This window comes from Scylla paramamosain, chromosome 1, assembly GCF_035594125.1.
Source record: "Scylla paramamosain isolate STU-SP2022 chromosome 1, ASM3559412v1, whole genome shotgun sequence".
NCBI classification, from domain to species: domain Eukaryota; kingdom Metazoa; phylum Arthropoda; class Malacostraca; order Decapoda; family Portunidae; genus Scylla; species Scylla paramamosain.
In genome coordinates, this window is record NC_087151.1 from 40,757,693 (window position 1) to 40,767,692 (window position 10,000).

Consider the following 10,000-nt stretch of genomic DNA (forward strand, 5'->3'; position numbering starts at 1 on the left):
AAGAAACTAGCGATTAATTTAAAAAGGCCTGGGCGGTCGCGACGCTGATGAAGACAGATTTAACAGGTAAGATGGTGTAGGCTGGGAGGTCCGAAGATAGTGGTGGTGGTGGTGGCGTTGGTGGTGGTGATGGTGGTAGTCGTAATGGTGGTGGCCTGCTGCCTATAGCTATCTCACCTCCCTAGAGAGAGAGAGAGAGAGAGAGAGAGAGAGAGAGAGAGAGAGAGAGAGAGAGAGAGAGATCGCAACCAAAGAAAAAATTATCGCCAAATTAAACCGTCTCTCTCTCTCTCTCTCTCTCTCTCTCTCTCTCTCTCTCTCTCTCTCTCTCTCTCTCTCTCTCTCTCTCTCTCTCTCTCTCTCTCTCTCTCTCTCTCTCTCTCTCATTCGAGTCGTCGTGGCAAGCGGACGTCCCTCAGCCCGCTCCTGCCCACTGCCTTCTAATACTAATTTTCCTTAACTACACTGGAAACGTGGACACTAAAGACACTGCTTGCTGGTCAGGGTCAAGCCTACAGAAGTGCTCTTGAAGTATTCGTGGCACAAGTTAGTGGGCAAATCGAGACCATTACAGTCGGTCATCGGTGATTTAACTAAGAGTCTCCAATGCGCACAGGCCGAAGTGAAGGAACTCCGGTGTAAATACCAAAGCCACAGGTCCATGAAATAGCTTTATACTCAATGGACCCCGGCTTGTAAATATGTATTATGTTGATTATCCTCATTGCATGTTAGTGTAAGCTACCAAATAGAATATCAAGTATCAAGTGTATATCTCTCTCTACTTGTTATTATATTCCTATGCATCAGGTTCCTGCCAGGTAGAAGAAGCACCTCAGGCCGCTTACCTGAATGGGAGAGGAGGAGGAGGAGGAGGAGGAGGTAGTACTGTTCCTGTTGCATGATGAACGAGGCGGTGGTGGTGGTGGAGCTAGTGGTGGTGGTGGAGCTACTGGTGGAATTGGTGTTGGTGGTGCACGGTGGTGGTGGTGACTGGTGGTGTTAGGTACTGTTATCGGGAATGTGTGCATGTGTTTATGTATGAGAGAGAGAGAGAGAGAGAGAGAGAGAGAGAGAGAGAGAGAGAGAGAGAGAGAGAGAGAGAGAGAGAGAGAGAGAGACATATCTCAACATCTGCCTGTTCTCGACATAGTAAATTTTAATTCCGGGAAGATCTTCGTCTGTTTGTCGTGCCATAAAAGGGAGTGCCTCTCATACCATTCCTTCCTCCTCCTCCTCCTCCTCCTCCTCCTCCTCTTCCTCCTCCTCCTCCTCCTCCTCCTCCTCCTCCTCCTCCTCCTCCTCCATTCCTCTTCTCCTTCACCCTCTTCATCCTTATTCCTCTTCTTTCCCTTCTACCACCTTCCCTCTCCGGCTCATCCAAACCTCCCTCCTTCCTCTTCATCTTCTTCCCATTCTTCATCTCTTCCTATCTTCTCCAGCCTTCCCATCTTTTACTGTCTTTGTCTTCGTCTTTCTCTTCTCCATTTTTTTTTTTGGACTTATCTCCTTTATATAACATTCTCTTCTATCTAATTTTTATATTTTACTGCCTCCTCCTCCTCTTCCTCTTCCTCCTTTCTCTCTTTCAATATCTTTTCCTTGTTTTTTTTTCCTCTACGCTCTTTTCTCCTTCATATTCAGTTCTTTGTAACCTCCTCCTCCTCCTCTCTTACCTCTTTCCTTTCTATCCCCCCTCCTCCTCCTCCTCCTCCTCCTCCTCCTCCTCCAGACATACTTTAGGTGACTCTCGCGTCGAGGCGTTAAGAGTCGCGTTTAAATCGTGTGGACGGGCGTCTGTTTTTTTGGCGCGTGATTGACGTGGGCGGTGTGTGGGGTGGGTGGGGCCTCGGCGGCTTGCCTCCAGGCGTGTATGAGCTTCCAGGTGTGGGCGTGGGCGGGAGGGTGTTTGTGGAGGCGGAGGAGGAAGAGGAGGAGAGGGAGGAGCAGGAGCAGGAGGAGGAGGAAGAGGAGGTGTGTTTGCCGCCGCCACCGCGACACTACTAACTTAAACACGTCGAAATTATGGCTCGTCACGCCCAGCTTCCATAGAGACTCTCCAGTGCCTCTCCTCCATCTCTCCATCTCCTTCACTCTCCTCCATACCTCCCCCTCTACCTCCCTCTCTCCCTCCCGTCACTCACTCATACCCTATAAATAAATGTTTTTCTTTTTTTTTTCCTTTATTGGAAGAGTGTGCTAGAGTCCAACTTCCAGACCGAGGAGATTATCATGATTATGTTCGCTGCTTGATGGCGCTGCAGGCTTCGGCTCAGATTACATGTGCTGGGGTATTTCCTTTGCTGCTTCTTTTTTTTTTTTTTTTTTTTTTTTTTTTCTTTGCTCTATATTTTTTCATATATTTATTTATTCGTTTTATTTATTTGTTTTATTTTATTTTTCTCTACCTATTGTCAATCAACTCTTCGTTTTTCTATTTTTTTTTCTCAACCGTAAATATTTTTAAAGTTTTATTCTTTTCCTTCCAAGAATTTTATAATTTCTATCTTTTTCCGGTTTTCTCGTACTTTTTTTTCTTTGTCAGTTCATTTTTTTTTTTTTTTTTTTTTTGCGTATTTTCATCCCGCTTTTCTTTCTCAACTGGTAAGTTTCTTTCCAAGTTTTTTTTTTTTCAGTTTTGCTTTCAAGAATTGTAAAGTGGTTTCTCTCTTCTTTTCATTCCAGTTTTCCCCGCGCTTTTTTTTTTTTTTTTTTAGAACTCAATAATGATCATCTAATGGTATTCTGTCTATTTTGTGTACGAGCGAGGTTACGGAACATTGGCGACTAAATGGACCTGCATTTTGGAAGTACTCTACTTAACTTTTTTTTTATGATATATATATATATATATATATATATATATATATATATATATATATATATATATATATATATATATATATATATATATATATATATATATATATATATATATATATATATTTTTTTTTTTTTTTTTTTTTTTTTTTTTTTTTTTTTCCCTGGCAGCTCTTTCACCTGTAAAAAAAAAAATAATAATAAGTAATAATTAATTTTGGGTTTAAACATTACATATAAAAGTAGAAGATTTGATTAGAATCTTAGTGAGACAAGATTTTTTGCTCAATTTCATTTAGTAATTTGAACGACAAAAACTTGCAGTCGTCTTGTTCTGTGAATGCACGCGTTTCTCGACCAGTTCCTCTTCGCGGGGCGTAAGGCGAGGCGGGCACAATGAACATTTTTACCGCCGCGGGCCAGGGAGGAGCGGCAGCAACGAGAGTTTTTTCCAAGTAGACTTTCCGTGCACTGAATACCGAGTTGAGGAGTCAGGAGGAGGCTGGAGTGTGCGGCGGCGAGGCGGGACAAGTAGCGGCAGGATGGGCCAGACTGCGAAGTAATGGGTCAGACTGGCGGAGTGATGGGCCAGACTGCGGCTTGATGATGGGACAGACTGCAGCGTGATAGGCCAGACTGCGGCATGGTGGGTTAGACTGCGGCGTGATGGGCCAGATTGCAGCGTGATGGACCAGACTGCTGCATGATTAACTTATAGAGGGGAAACATTAAAGGTGTGGGATGCATTAGAGGAGACGATACTGTGGAATGAATCAGCTTTTTAGAATTACAAGATGGCCCTGGAGTGAGTGAACCAACTTGTAGCAATTATATGACAAATTTTTTAAATGACTCTGTTATTTTACAATATTAAAAGAGGAATGTGGAAGTGGAATGAGTTAAGCTGTGAGAATTAGCGAGGCCACAGTTATTTATTTCTTATCTTAGTTTTCCTTTTTTTATTTTATTCATTCATGTATTCTATCTTATTTACGTTTTTTTTTTTTTTTTTTGGGGGGAGGGAAGGGAAAATGGGAAAGGATCGAAATATTGAACTGGCTTTCTCATCATTATCACCACCATCATCACCACCACCACTACCATCACCATCACCTCGCTTCCGCTACCAAACAAAGACCTTCCCTAAACTTTTCTACCGCTGCCTGTGCCTGTGTGTCGGCTGCCTCGCTGTGTACGTGTATTTCTGCTGCCGCTCCAGCATTTCATCTCTTATCTCGCCTCGCCATCTCGCTGTGTGTCTGGCGTGCCTTCCTCTCTCATCCCACGTGTCCCCAATTACCCACCTGCGCACCTGGTCTCGTCAGAAGGACATTTATTGTACCCTTTAGGAAGCACAAGAGACACGTAGCGCATGTCCTCGCCGCAGTTAGATGCCACACGGGCCACGATGCTTCCGCTATGCTTCACGCCTCCAACATTGGCATAGGGGGCGATTCTTGCTGCTTTTACCCCTTTTCTCAAGTTATGGGTATTTTTTTACTTATATGCGTTTTTCATTTTCGTTAGTTTATTTATTTTATCTTTTTATTTTAGCTTTTTACTATTTTAAGTTTTTTTTTTTTGCTGTGCCATAAGTTTTACTCGATTTGCATTGGAGGAAGTTTTATTTTTTTTATTCTTGTATGCCTTTTTTTATTTTCCTTTTATTTTCTGTTCAGATATATATTACACTATTTCTTTTTTTTCTCTCTCTCTCTCTCGTGAGAAAGTGATTTTATTTTGCTCTCCTGCCGCTTTTCCTTTTTTCTTTATGTAAGTTATTTTGCAACTATCTTATAGCACATTTAAGTTCACTCGCTTGCCAATAGAAAAAAGTATAATTCTTTACTACTTCCTGCACGAACATTAAGAACGCGTACCCAAAGATCTATAAAAAAGAGAGAGAGAGAGAGAGAGAGAGAGAGAGAGAGAGAGAGAGAGAGAGAGAGAGAGAGAGAGAGAGAGAGAGAGAGAAAGAAAAATATACAATCCATGTGTTCTCTGCATGAGGGACACAATATAATTCTTTTGTCTGCCACCACAAGCTTCTTAGAACATGTAATCAGGATATAAAAACAAAAAAAAACCCGGGTTGGCGCCGCCGAGGGGGCTGCCGAGCTGTCCCAAACTTGTACTCGAGGAGAGGGAGAGAGAAAAAAAGATAAATATGAAGCCCTTTTTGGGAGTGAGCGCTACAGGAGTGCCGCCAGGGAGGGAGCAGACGGTGGAGGAGAGGAGAGGAGAGAGACACACTCACTCACCACTGCAACTTGTCTTGTCCCCGCTTCCTGTAATGTAGATGAACGGCGCAAAGATTCCTTCCTTTTGGTATAAGACGATGATTGATTTTTGACGTGACGGATTGGATTATAAATATTTATCATGCTGCTCAACGTCAGGAACCTGATCTTGTTTGTCTTCGTTTGCTTCGCTCACTTTGTCTTGAAGTGTCTTCCCGGTTAACTCTATCCTCACGTACACACACACACACACACACACACACACACACACACACACACACACACACACACACGACAAATAGCAAGCCGGTGCCACACACCTGCACTACACTACTCTTGTCTCCTCACTTGATTAACACACCTTGTCTTCCTACCTGACCCTTAATCTTCTCGGCTTACCCTTGATAAAACACACACACACACACACACACACATGGCGCCCACTCCTCGGCTGGGAAAAAAAAATGTTAGCAACGCGTCGCCTCGTCATGTTGATGTGACGAGGAGACGAGTGAGCAGAATGAGTAATGAGGTAATCGCTGTCTTGTCTCTGCGGCGGCGCTTAGCCTGACATCTCGGCCTACCTTCTGATTCATCATTATTATCTTCTTCAGCCTCTACAATTCCTACGGTGGACAAAGGTTTCTGTTTATCTCTTCCGCCGCTCGTTTTTTTTCCAAGTCATCTCCGCATAACTTCTTACCTCGTCTTCTTAATCCCTTCACTGCTATTAGGCGCGTCTTTTCTCAACCCTTAACCACTCTGAGGCATTACTTCTAGTCCAGCAGCCATCTCCAAACATTATACTGGCTAAAAACTGCAAAATCTATTCTTTTTATTCCCTTATTTCTTTTAGATACGTACTTATAAAGATTTCACACCTTCCTTATAGTGCTGTGAATTATTTCATATCGTAGTGAAAGGGTTAAGTGGTTTCTTCCTTCATCAGGAGTAATTTCAAAGGCCACAGAGACGTTCATTGGGATTCTTATGGGTCTTTTCCCGTAATATTATTCAGAATCGCCGTTAAATTGTCGTTAGAATCATGAAGACAACTTTGGACGTCCCATTAACTTCCACTGGAGTATGTTAAAAGTCGAGATAATTTAGATTTGTTAGGTTCTCATGGGTGTCTTTTTTTTTCCAGGATGATGCAGAGTCGTTGTTAAACTATCTCTAGAATCTTAAACCCAGGAAACTCCAGTCACCTCCACTAGAGCCAGGTGGAGGCCGAGATAAGTTAGATTAGTCGGGTTCTCATGTTTTTTTTTGTTTTTTTTCAGCGACGTTGCAAAATCTTCGTTAAACTACCACTAGAATCTTCAACCTTGAAAACCCTAATAACTTTTACTGGAGAATGTTGGAAGTCGAAATAAGTTAGATTAGTCGGATTCTCTCTCTCTCTCTCTCTCTCTCTCTCTCTCTCTCTCTCTCTCTCTCTCTCTCTCTCTCTCTCTCTCTCTCTCTCTCTCTCTCTCTCTCTCTCTCTCTCTCTCTCTCTCCAATGATGCAGAATCCTCTTTAAACTATCACTAGAATCATGAAAACATCTTTAGAAACCCAAATAGCTTCCAAGAAAATCTATTCAAAGTTTCTGAAATAAGATGCTTTGAGAACACAGTCGATTATAATTAGACAAGGAATTTCTTACTAAGCCACTGAATCCAGGCGTTGTTGCAGTTGCAGTAGACGGAGTGGTGAACTGCTGACTCCACCACCGCTCCTCCTCCTCCTCCTCCTCCTCCTCCTCCTCCTCCTCCTCCTCCTCCTCCTCCTCCTCCTCCTCCTCCTCCTCCTCAACTGCATCCACGCCACTACAAAACAGAAAATAATCAGCGTATTTTCTCCTCGTCTGTCATGCTGTTTTTCTTTTATTTTTTTGGTCACTTTTTCTCGAGGTTTTCTGTTAAGGAATGATTTGCTTCGTTACTCCACTTCTTGTTGTTTGTCTTCTCGTTCCTCTCCTTCTTTGCTTCATTTTTTTTTCTTTTTATTTTATTATTATTATTATTATTATTATTATTATTATTATTATTATTATTTTTATTATTATTATTACTATTGTTGTTGTTGTTGTTTTTGTTGTTTTTAGTAGTAGTAGTAGTAGTAGTAGTAGTAAGAGTGGTAGTTTTATTATCATTGTTACCATTATTGTTGAAACGTTGCATACATTCTCCACCTCCTTCACCACCACCACCACCACCACCACCACCACCACCACTATTCTCTCACTTATGATCACCTGAAACAATCGTATAAATCACATGGCCAAAAGATTTGCTGTGGCTTGCACTTTCTTTGTGTTTCTTCATGCTCCTGACGAAGGAAGAGCACCATTAGGCAGGAGGAATACTCGGCCACTAAGCTAACGACTCGCCATCCCGCCCTCCACGCATGCCGCCTCGGCCCAGTGGGTGCTGCCGCCACATTCCCTGCCGCCCTGGGAAGGTAGATGGGTGGAAGGCTGGGCGAGAGATCTGGTAGGGGACTTTGTGGATGGATGGTCTAGTGGGGAGAGTGGAAGGTGGAAAGATTGTGATATGGATGGGCGGGATGCTCTGTGGGCGTGTGGATGGGTGGTTAGCCATCCTCCCCAGCTCCCTTTACCACTTTCCCAATCTCCGCAGTCTTGTCACCCTCCCAACTGTCCTCCCAGCCCTCACCACTGCTCTCCCCAATCTCACCCACTATTCTACCCAATCCTGCTGCCTTCCTCCCCATCCACCGTTACCGCCTTTTCTCAATTCCTCTGCTGTTCTCTCCAGTTCCTGCCGCTGTTCTCCCCAACGCCCCCCGCCCCGCCCTGTCTCCGCCTCCCCATCTCGCCGCTGGCCGCCAAGTGTGTACATGTGTTGGTTAGGAAAACAAACACGTCATTTGCACGTCACGATAACGGGTTTTTGAGGGCTCGTGTAGGGTTCTGAACATGACGTGAATACAGCAATGAGGAGGACGAGAACGAGGAGGAGGAGGAGAGGCTGCCACTACCACCACCACAACCACCACCGTCTTCAAAAATAACATCAACAACAGCAACTACTAATATTGATACTACTACTGCTACTACTACTACTACTACTACTACTACTACTACTACTACTACTACTACTACTACTACTACTATTTCTGTTTCTGTTGTTGCTGCTGCTGCTGTTGTTATTGCTACTATAACTCATATTACTACTACTATTATTACTACTTATATTACTAATACTAACAGTAATACTAATAATACTATACCATCATCACTACAAGTTCTGTTCCTACAACAACAAAAGTAACAACAACAACAGCAACAACAACAACAACAACAACAACAACAACAACAAGGTTTAGAAAGACGAATGAAATTGAGTTTGCCTGAATAGGAAGATTTTCAGAAGTTCGGAAAAGCAGGGAGGAATGGAGGGAAGATGGGAGATCAGGGGTGAAGGAGGAGAGGAAGAGGAGGAGGAGGAGGAGGGGAAAAAAGAGAGATGGGAGGTTTGGGGAAGAGGAGAGTGGGAGGAAGAGAACGAGAAAAATGTGTATGGGAGAGAAAGGGAGAGTTTCTGAGGGAGTAAGATGGTGATGGAAGAGGAGGAAGAAGAGAAAGAGGAGGAGGAGGAGGAGGAGGAAGAAAGGTGAACATTATCCTCAAGCTTAATGTCATGTTTACTTCTTAGCATTCTCTCTCTCTCTCTCTCTCTCTCTCTCTCTCTCTCTCTCTCTCTCTCTCTCTCTCTCTCTCTCTCTCTCTCTCTCTCTCTCTCTCTCTCTCTCTCTCTCCTATCTTGCATTGTTATTCTGTTCAGTAAATGTTCAGTTTTCCTCTGTGGGTCCTTGCTACTTATGGAATCCTCCTCCTCCTCCGCCTCCTCCTCCTCCTCCTCCTCCTCCTCCTCCTCCTCCTCCTCCTCCTCCTCCTCCTCCTCCTCCTCCTCCTCCAAACAGTCTGTTGCTATTTGACTTTCCTTTGCTGTGAAGAGAAGAAAATTAAATGCAATTAAAAGAAGGGGGTTAAATAAATGTTGAATGAAAGAGAGAGAGAGAGAGAGAGAGAGAGAGAGAGAGAGAGAGAGAGAGAGAGAGAGAGAGAGAGAGAGAGAGAGAGAATTCAAAACGCGCCTCATTGATACCCTCACTCCCTCTCCCTTTCTCTCTCTCTCTCTCTCTCTCTCTCTCTCTCTCTCTCTCTCTCTCTCTCTCTCTCTCTCTCTCTCTCTCTCTCTGGCGGTGTGGGTGTCGTGAGGTTGCGTTTAACTTGTTCACTATATCAACTTTTTCCTTGTGATCCTCCTTTCAGCACACCGGTAATAACTTGTAATTAAGGCATGTGGGCTCCCAGGTAGGCTATCATTTGCATCAGGTAAATCAGAGCGGAATTACTGAGGGTCGCGGCTGTGTGGCGGCTGACGAGGCGGCGCTGAGGTACGGCAGAAGGAAGGGGCGAGGAGTTAAGAAAGGAAGGTGGTGGTGATAGTGATGGTGATGGTGGTGCAACTTAGTGCCTTGGTGCCCTTCACAACACTCCTTCCCATTCTTTTCCAGGGTTTTGCTAGTCCTCTCCAAGCTTTTCCAGGGATTTACCGATGCTTTCCAGCTTTTTTCCAGGCCTTTACCAGCCATACATAGAAAATGCTTTCCAGCATTTTCTATGTGTTTTCGGCCTTTCTTAGCCGTTTTCATGCCTTTTTAGTGTTCTCGAGACCTTTTTTCTAGTACTTTTTAGCTCTTTTCAATCTTTTCCAGCCTTTCTCAGCCCCGTCCAGCCTTTTACCAGACTTTTCGATATCTTCTCACCCCTTTCCAATAATTTCACACCCTATAACCTCTCCAGGCATTTCCGGTCACTTCCAGCACTTCCCAGCTCCTCACAGACAGCTTGGGTTCAGAGTCCAGCAACACAAACACGGTCAGGTCCTTCCTGGTGTCTCGTTTGGCTCGTCCTCGCTCCGCCT

The 10,000-nt window shown here is 43.9% G+C and overlaps 1 protein-coding gene across 4 annotated transcripts in view; it reads left to right on the forward strand.

Annotated features, from left to right (window-relative positions):
* Positions 1-10,000, forward strand: part of LOC135105593 (uncharacterized) — a 219,527-nt gene that overhangs the window by 159,313 nt on the left and 50,214 nt on the right. Inside the window, exon 1 of one of the 4 annotated variants that reach the window (XM_064013888.1) lies at positions 1-66. This exon is cut by the window's left edge and continues 273 nt beyond it. The exons of the other annotated variants lie outside the window; for them this stretch is intronic. The gene's annotated coding sequence lies outside the window, so the exon portion shown is untranslated. The remainder of the gene's footprint in view (positions 67-10,000) is intronic. 4 annotated transcript variants of the gene reach the window in all.